The following is a 10463-nucleotide window of genomic DNA, read 5'->3' as shown; positions in this document are numbered from 1 at the left end:
AGCTCCAGAGAATTACCCCCTCAGGTCCGGAGAGATTTTTGGGGGGGCGTTATGGACAAGGGCTGTTAGCCTCAGAGCACAGGACATGGGGAATGAGGCTAACAGAGGTGCATCTCCGGGGGAACTACGGTCAGAGAAGTCCCTCGAGAGTGCGCCCAAACCCGCTAAATCCACAACTCGTGCTCGCCGAGCAGCACGAGCACCTGCCTCGCTGGGCGTTTCAACTCCTGCTCCCGTAAAAGCGGCACCTCCGGCCGCTCCTGTTCCTGGAAGAGCGGCACCTCCGGCCGCACCTGGCTCCATGAGCGCAGCACCTCCGGCCGCGCCTGTCCCCCTGAGCGCGGTGCCTACGGCCGCGCCTGTCTTCCTGAGCGCGGTGCCTACGGCCGCGCCTGTCTCCTTGAGAGCAGCTCCTACGGCCGCGCCTGTCTTCCTCAGCGCGGCGCCTACGGCCGCGCCTGTCTCCATGGACGACGTCGCTGCAGGGCCTCCTGTTTCCATGGACGTCGTCGCTAGGCACCCAGTTCCCAAGCACCGCTCTGCGCTCACTCCTGACATCCAGGAGAAGCTTACAGGCCTCATGGCACGCCTGGAGCTCTCCTTGAAGGCGGCGCGCGCCTCTCCTGTCTTCATGAGAGCGACGCCCGCCTCTCATGTCTCCGTGGACGACGTCGCAGATTCCTCTGCCTCCGTGGACGTCGTCGCACGTTCTCCAGTCTCCGTGGACGACGTCGCAGATTCCTCTGCCTCCGTGGACGTCGTCGCACGTTCTCCAGTCTCCGTGGACGACGGCGCAGATTCCTCTGCCTCCGTGGACGTCGTCGCACGTTCTCCAGTCTCCGTGGACGACGGCGCAGATTCTTCTGCCTCCGTGGACGTCGTCGCACATTCTCCAGTCTCCGTGGACGACGGCGCAGATTCTTCTGCCTCCGTGGACGTCGTCGCACGTTCTTCTGTTTCCATGGACGACGTCGCAGATTCCTCTGCCTCCGTGGATGTCGTCGCACGTTCTCCAGTCTCCGTGGACGACGTCGCAGATTCCTCTGCCTTCGTGGACATCGTCGCACATCCTTCTGCCTCCGTGGATGACGTCGTCGCAGTTCCGCCTGCCTCCGTGGATGACGTCGTCGCAGTTCCGCCTGCCTCCGTGGACGTCGTCGCAGTTCCGTCTGCCTCCGTGGACGTCACTGCAGGTTCCCCTGTCTCCTTGGACGTCGTCGCAGGGTCTCCAGTCTCCGTGAGTACGGCTCCCCCAGCCGCTCCTATATCTGTGACTTTGGCTTCGGCCGTTTCGGCCCCTGAGACTGTGGCTACGGCCGTTTCGGCCCCTGAGACTGTGGCTACGGCCGTTTCGGCCCCTGAGACTGTGGCTCCGGCCGTTTCTGCCCCTGAGACTGTGGCTTCGGCCGTTTCTGCCCCTGAGACAGTGGCTCCGGCCCCAAGGACTTCGGGGCCGATCCCCAGAGCTGTGCCCAGGCTGGTCCCTCAGACATTTCCACGGACATTGGCCAGTCCTGGGCACCCACCAGTTGTTTTTGTTCCTGTTTCTGTTCCTGTTCTGGTTCCTGTCTCTGTCCTTGTCCCTGTGCCTTTGTCTGTCTTTGTTTCTATCCCAGTTCCTGTCACTGTATTAGTGTCAGTCCCTGTTAATGTCTTGGTTCCTGTTCCCCTGCCTAGTCCAGTCCAGTACCCTGTTAAACCCTTTGTCCAGTCTCATGTCCAGTTCCCAGTCCCATCACCTGTCTTGTCACGTGTATCTGCTCCTGTTCCGTCTCAGTCCCCATTTAGTGTTCAATCAAAGGTTCAGTCACGTGTGTTTTCTCCTGTCTTCTCTCGTTTCCCTTTTCCATTCTGAGTCTTTTCTAGTTTGTCTTGTTTCTTCTGGCCCCCTCCTGCGCCAGCTCCTGGAGAGTCTCGTTTTTCGCGCTCCGGGAGTTGCGCGTCTTGGGGGGGGCGTCTGTCACATCTTGACACTTTCTGGTTTGTTTTCCCCTTTCTATTGGGCTCTCTCTTTGTTGTTTTCCTATCCCTGCACATGGCTTTGTTTATGTTCATTCCTAGCTCCGCCTTCGTTCCGCCTCTTTGTCATTGTCTCTCGTTATCCGTGTCAGGTGTGTCTAGTTAGTTCATGTATTTAAGCCCTCTTCCCTCACTTCCTGGTATCGGTCATTTTGAGTTTTGATTTTCTCGCTTTGTTTGTTTCATGGGTTCGTTGTGTTTGTTTCACGCTCACGTTTCTTCGTAGTGTTTCTCGTTTGTGTTTTCTCGTTCCTGCTCGTTAATGTTATTTCGTGTTTCTCGTCTAGTTCGTTTGTTTTGTTATTTCTTTATTAAAATTCCGTGTTGTAGCGAGTGTGTCCGCCTCCCTGAATCTACTCTTCACACCCCCTGACAGAAAGGTTTGAGTCAAAAGGTCTTTACTATGTTCTTCTGTATATTAGAGTGTTTATGACATGTCTTACTTATATAACCTCGTGTCCCCCGTAAAGGAGGTACAAATTTCTAATATTACTTTTTTGGAAAGGGAACAGACTGAACTCAGACTGGGCTGGCAACAGCCACACACTGGACTGGAAACAGACTGGCAGCAGCCTAGACTGTATTTGCAACATGTTGGACTGGACTGGGTACAGACTGAACCGGCTATAGACTGAACTGGTGACAAACTGATGACCAAATTAATACTTCTTATAGAAGGAATGTTTGAGAACATGGAGTAGTTGGAGCAGTGAGAGTATTGGGCTGTGTGGATATATCCATTCTTGGGTGCGTGATGTGTTCCTCTTCAGATCACTGTTAATACACTGCTCAAAAAAAATAAAGGGAACACTTAAACATCACAATGTAACTCCAAGTCATTCACTCTTCTGTGAAATCAGCCGGTCCAGTTAGAAAGCCACATTGATTGTGAATCAGTTTCACCTGCTGTTGTGTAAATGGAACAGACAACAGATAAAAATGAGAGGCAATTAGCAAGACAACCCCCATCAAGGAGTGTTTCTGCAGTTGGTGACCACAGACCACTTTTCTGTTCTCATATTTTCGGCACTTTTGCGTTCTGTCAGTGCTCTCACCCCTAGAGGAAACATGAGACGGTGTCTACAACCCACAGAAGTTGCTCAGGTAGTGCAGCTCATCCAGGATGGCACATCAATGCTTGCTGTGGCAAGAAGGTTTGCTGTGTCTGTCAGCACAGTGTCCAGAGCATGGAGGAGATACCAGGAGTCAGGTCAGTACACCAGGAGACGTGGAGGGGGCCATAGGAGGGCAACAACCCAGCAGCAGGACCGCTATCTCTTTGTGTAAGGAGGAACAGGAGGAGCAGTGCCAGAGCCCTGCAAAATGAAGTCCAGCAGGCCATTAATATCCACAAACTGTCAGAAACAGACTCCATGAGGATGGTAAGAGGGTCCAACTTCCACAAGTGGGGCTTGTGCTTAGAGCCCAACACCGTGCAGGGTGATTGGCATTTGCCAGAGAACACCAAGATTGGCAGATTCACCATTACCCAGGTTTTGTAGGGAGGTCGACAGGCACATGGAGGCCACACACACCACTGAGTCTCATTTGAACTTGTCTTGAGGAATTTCCACTGAAGTTGGATCAGGCTGTAATTTGATTTTCCGCTTTTATATTGATTTTATTTCAGAAGAGAACATGGATATCACATTTGAAGACCTCCTAACATTTGTGACTGGTGCAGACTCTGTTCCTCCACTGCGGTTCCAGCTAAATTGTATGATTGATTTTTATGGTCCGGAGGCTACCCTATGCCTCTACGTGTGCTTTTTACGTCTGTTTTTGCCTCGGGGAATGAAAGACGAGGAGGAATTTCATGAACTAATGGACATGGCTTTAAGAGGATCCCTAGGTTTCGGGAAAGTTTAGTGTTTTCATATTGTTGCTAATTTGTGACATTTAAAAGTTTCAGATAATAAAACTAATTTTAATATAAGACAAAGACATGTAAACACAAAATGCTGCTTTTAAATGTTCATTGCATATATTTACTTTTTTCATGAAATGGAATGACTATTTAAAAACTGTGATTTCTCATGTTGTCTTCTGTTAAAACATGTTTGACGATCTACAACAATCAAGTGTGACGTGCCACAATAAACAAAAAAAATTGGGAAATGGCCAAATAATTCACTGTACTACATAGCAGCAACATGCAGTGGGTATTCAAAAAGCAGAATTACTGCTAGGCTTAAGTTACCTGATTAACATAAGAATTATTGGTTTTTAGAATAACCCACAGGTCCTGGGATACTGTAGCAGATCAGCAGTAGAAGAGGTATGCTAAACTGTTGTAAATTCCAACATATACAGCCAGGGTTATGTCGACAAGATTAAAATAAAAGTTTAAAGTATGTTCCAGAGACCAAGTTCCACATTTTTATTGTATTCTGTCTGTTATACAAACAAACTGTGAAAAAACTATTTCTAACATCAATTTCAGCCGTCAAAACAAATATGTTTTCTACACGAGAAGTGAGTCTGAAGGGTAAAAAAAATATGTAATGGCCAACACACAGCCTGTACCGATTTTGACCACCAGTTTTTTTCAGCTGTGCTTATGATTTATATATTTATAATTAAGTTATATAATTGTGTTTCTTCTATGTGCAGTTTATTGAGTTAGACTGCCCCTCATTCAGCATTTAGCACCTATCTCTTTTTTTTCCTCATGTAAATGAAGCCCTGAGGGGTAGCCGAAATTAAATATCTGCTATTAAAAAGAAACTGGTATAACCCACTAAGTGTGAAAAGTGCTACATTTATTTACCCTTTGAGCTTGCTTCACTTGTAGGAAAAAATATACAGGTAGAAAAAAAGTGTTTATGCTTCTGATTGCTACAATTCTATAAGTGATTCTAGAAAGATACTTTTTCAATTGTTTTTGGTGTGTATAACAGGCAGAAAAAACTGAGTGGAACTTCAGGCACTTCAGGGCTCCCTGAGTTGTGCAGCAGCTGCTAAAACTTCAATTTCAATTAAGTTCAATTATGGAGTTAAATAAATTTTTGTGTTTTCAACTGAAGAACATTGTGATTTTGTACCAGCCACACAGTACACTCTCCGATGCAGAGTCTGAGACATTGCTCTGAGTGCTGCTGCTGTAGGGTCGACCTGTCTCATATTTGCATGCACTCTGTGTCTCTGCACATGTCTTCCATTCACACGTAATTGTGCCCTAACAGCCTCTGGTCCAAGCTTGTCATTTCCAGCCACTATGTCTCTAATCATGTTATCCAAAGCAGAGTCTGACATATCAGAATATGACGCAGAATGTGAGAGTCTGAAAACCAGAGACAATACAACTATAAATATTTCATACATACATTCAGACCTATGCACACACACTTCATTTATACTGCATTATATTTCTATTTCAAGTTTCTGTTCTCTTCTTCCTAGTAGGATTTTGTCAGTGTAGATCTTATGGTCAAAAGTCATAAACCAATATTCACCTCTGGAGTTAGTTACAACACTGCAGGTATTTCTCATAATTAATGCACACATTAAATATACGATTCACTTCATTACATCAACAATGACATTATAGGAGTTAAATATATTTACACACCTCACACAGCGTTTTACTGTACTCAGAGACACACGCAGAATATCAGCCATCTGTGGCATTGTAAAACCACACGACCTGAGAAATGACAGCTGGTCTCTGGTGATGGAGTAACGTGGACGACCCCTAGTGCCACTAGAAACCAGTGGTGCCTGGTAACCTGAACTGGCTGCAACAGTAGCACAAATTAATCTCTGGGTTCAAATGATGCCCTGTTCCCCATAGAGTGCACCACATTAAAATAACACAAACATAATTAGAATCATTTATTTTTGATTAACATGTTACAAAAAATTGTGTTTTAGCAAGTGCACAAGCAACAAGCAACACGGTGACTGCACAGCACTGAGTTTATGAACAGTATTAAACTAACAAACAAACTTCAACTACTGTAAACATAAAAAATGGCATGTCAGATATTTCAGCGTGTTGTTGTCTGTACATATAAATTGTAGTAAATACCTATGACAAACAGAATATTACAGAGTGATGAGGATGTTAGTGAAATGTATATTGTACAGTTGTGAAAATAAACATTTTGCTCTAGGAGAAGGAAAGTTTGGATGTGGTATTATAGATTTAAAATGCAAGGTTTCCCTTTATTAATGAGCTACAGCCCTGTTATCATGTCTCATTGTCCTAAATCTGAATCTATTCTGTTAACAAATGAATTGGAGGTAACAATATTATGTTTTTTTGTCATCTGGTATATTTTGGCTTCTTTTTGCTTTTTTTCTTTAATTTCATGTGAAAAGTGTTCATCATCATTCTACTGAGGAGCTAGGAGACTTTACACATGTTTCAGTTTTCCTTTGCAGTGGTGGATGTGTCACAGCCGTGATTCAGTCCCAATATAAAGGTGACTACGTATTGTGACGTTGCATGAGATTTTGGAAAATTAATGTATAAAACATCTAGCACCAATAATACATGCATCTGCGTTATTCATTGGAGGGTCACACATTCACACACGAAGACAATCTCCACTCACTTTTCAAATAAACTAATTCATTTGAGCACAATATTATGAATATTCATGAGAATGTTTAAACAGTACCTTGGTGTGGTGCTGAACGCTTTCCCGAACCTGGCAGTATTCAGTGATGTCGTTAATTAGACGATCTGCTGCAGAATTGTTTACCTGTCTCCCCCTGGCCCAGGCCAGGCCCCTTTTCATGGTTTCCATTCTATAAAAATAAACAAAGCTGTAATACGTGTTGATCAATATGTGGGAACAGATCTACCTTCTGCATGTTTCAATTCCAACCCACATCTAACACATCCAACACAAACGGATTCTGTGACTGAAATACCGTGTCCCACTACTAGCTCGTAGCTAATAACTGTCTTAAATAGGATGTGTTGTGTTGGGTCAGCAATCATACAATTGCTTTTCTTTAGCAGGGTGTCCTGCATTTTAGGAATTTCTTTAATAAAGTAGCTACATCTGTACATAATACTGTACCACCTCTACAGATCATCGCACAATACAAGCTTAATACAAACTCTAGGAGAGTACAGTTTAGCTGCACGGGGACTGAACTATACCTAATTAACGTTGACTGAAGGACATAACGTCCAGGATTGTCATTTAAAAAAGGACCCGAGTGCAGAGTCCGCCTACAACGCAAGATAAAGTTTCTTCTAGCCATTTTCTTGTTAAGAATAAGGTGAAACTTGCTAACTAGCTTCACTGGCCAATTTAAATGCGTCCAACCAGGTGACTACAGACACGCTGACATCTTTGCTGCCATCTGCTGTTCAAAAGACAACATTTCTGTTGTAAATAACCACAAATCACAATATTTTGCAAACTGAATACTTAGTACATCAGTAAAATGCTTTGCGTCATATCATCTACTGTAGCACACTGTCTGTATTTCATCTCTGAATTCTAATTTCACGTTCTTTTAATATGTGCTTGGTTATATATATATATAATGAGAGAGAGAGAGAGAGAGAGAGAGAGAGAGCGCATTTAAGCCAGAGTTTAAACTGGTTAATGAACGCTGATATAAAGTGTAATGCATTATAGTTTTAATAGTAATAATATATATAAATATATAAGAAAATACCGCATAAAGGAAAGTTACTCAAATCTCTACAAAACAAATACAAGAAGATATTTTTGTCCAAAATACTAAAATGTTAAATACAAACCGGATTCCAAAAAAGTTGGACACTAAACAAATTGTGAATAAAAACTGAATGCAATGATGTGGAGGTGCCAACATCTAATATTTTATTCAGAATAGAACACCAATCACAGATCAAAAGTTTAAACTGAGAGAATGTATCATTTTAAGGGAAAAATATGTTGTTTCAATTTTTCATTTCAGGAGACCAGTTTCGCAACTTTAGAAATAGGAACGCTCTCCCATTCATGTCTAATACAGGCCTCTAACTGTTCAATCGTCTTGGGCCTTCTTTGTGGCACCTTCCTCTTTATGATGCGCCCAATGTTCTCTACAGGTGAAAGATCTGGACTGCAGGCTGCCATTTCAGTCCCCGGATCATTCTCCTACGTAGCCATGATGTTGTGATTGCTGCAGAATGTGGTCTGACATTATCTTGTTGAAAAATGCAGGGTCTTCCCTGAAAGAGATGACGTCTAGATGGGAGCATATGTTGTTCTAGAACCTGAACATAGTTCTCTGCATTAATGGTGCCTTTCCAGACATGCAAGCTGCCCATGCCACAAGCACTCATGCAACCCCATACCATCAGTGATGCAGGCTTCTGAACGGAGCGTTGATAACAACTTGGGTTATCCTTGTCCTCTCTGGTCCGGATGACATGGCGTCCCAGTGTTCCATAAAGAACTTCAAATCGTGACTCATCTGACCACAGAACAGTCTTTCATTTTGCTACACTCCATTTTAAAAGACCCCTGGCCCAGTGCCAACGTCTGAGCTTGTGGAGCTTGCTTAGAAATGGCTTCCTCTTTGCACTGTAGAGTTTCAGCTGGCAACGGCGGATGGCACGGTGGATTGTGTTCACTGACCATGCTTTCTGGAAGTATTCCTGAGCCCATTCTGTTATTTCCTTGACAGTGGCGTTCCTGTTTGAGGTGCAGTGACGTTTAAGGGCCCGGAGATCACCAGCATCCAGTAGAGTTTTACGGCTTTGACCCTTACACACAGCAATTATTCCAGATTCTCTGAATCTTTTGATGATGTTATGCACGGTTGATGATGATAACTTAAAAGTCTTTGCTATTTTACGCTGGGTAACACCATTCTGGTATCGCTGCACTATCTTTCTGCACAACAATGGTGGAATTGGTGATCCTCTTACCATCTTGGCTTCAGAGAGACGCTGACACTCTGAGAAGCTCTTTTTATCCCAATCATGTTGTCAATTGACCTAATTAGTGTTAATTGGTCTTCCAGCTGTTTGTTATATGCTCAATTTCCTTTTTCCAGCCACTTATTGCTACTTGTCCCAACGTTTTTGGGATTTGTTGACACTGTGAAATTTTGAATCAACATATTTTTCCTTTAAAATGTTACATTTACTCAGATTAAACTTTTGATCTGTCAACTATGTTCTATTACGAATAAAATATTGACATTTGCCGTCTCCACATCATTGCATTCAGTTTTTATTCACAATTTGTTTAGTGTCCCAAATTTTTTGGAATCCAGTTTGTAGATTTTCACCAAATTCATTTAAATGCTGTATAATCTTAGGGCAACTGAGTTATTATTAATTCATGTTTTTATTGTATTTTCTTCCACTACAGAGTCCAGTGATGTGTTTGTGTCGGTTGGTGACTCAGTTCAGCTGCACACACAGTAGCCTCTACCACAGTTTAGAACATTTATCTGGAAGTTTAATAAAACTGATAAAAACTAATGAAACTTAAACTGAGTTTACTGCAGTTTGTGACCTTAATATAACCTTTTATAGGAATTTTAAGACTTCTCTGTGCCACGGCCGTCATAGGAATTAATCATTGTTGGTGTGTGTGTGTGTGTGTGTGTGTGTGTACCTCAGATCCAGTGAAGGGTCCAGTTCTTAGTTTATTCCCAAAGTGATCCAGCAGTGACCCTTGTAACATCACCGTCTCCTGCAGAGGTCATGACTTCTCCATTAGCTCTATGTGTTGTAACAAAACCTGCCCAGAGATGAAATAATAATAAACTGCCTTAGGTTTGCCTTGATTTCAGTGGGTTTAATCATTCTTATAGTCATTGTTGTCTTCATCACCATCAAGAAACAATTAGCAGGTATTTTCATTTCCGTTTTAAACCTTGTCTATAACAATCTTATCTTAACAATTTTCTGGGGAAAAGAAGCTTTTTTTTCCATTACATGATGGATACTATGTTGCAAGCAAACATACCTTTGCTTCTGTAAGAGCTAACACAGCCTGTAAACATGTTCCCATAGTTCACCCCAAAATAAATCTGCATTTTAAAGATTATATTAAAGATTTATTGACAGTATTTAATTGAAATAAATAAGTAGAATGCTTTTTAATTCTTATTTGCCTTTTAACTTGTCATTTAGAGTCACATTATTCGTTCATGAATGTTAGAAGGTCAATTTTGTTCTGTAAATGAAACATAATGAAATGACAAACCAATCTAGAGATGTACTTGCATCAAGATCCTTCTGTTAATATTCAAGGCAATCCACAATCTGTCTCCACCTTATCTTTCCAATCTCGTCCATGTTGTAACTCCATCTCAAACCCTCAGGTCCTCCTCCTCCATTCACTTGACTGTTCCCCCGCCCGTCTCACCTCCAGGGGAATTAGAGCTTTCAGCCGCTCTGCTCCCCAGCTTTGGAACACTTTACCCCCCGACATACGGAACATAAACTCACTCCCACAATCCAAGTCTTCACTCAAAACCCACCGGTTCAAGAT

The sequence above is a fragment of the Hoplias malabaricus genome, chromosome X1 (assembly GCF_029633855.1).
Source record: "Hoplias malabaricus isolate fHopMal1 chromosome X1, fHopMal1.hap1, whole genome shotgun sequence".
Lineage (NCBI taxonomy): Eukaryota > Metazoa > Chordata > Actinopteri > Characiformes > Erythrinidae > Hoplias > Hoplias malabaricus.
The sequence above is the reverse complement of the archived record's forward strand: the minus strand, read 5'-3'. Positions refer to the sequence as shown.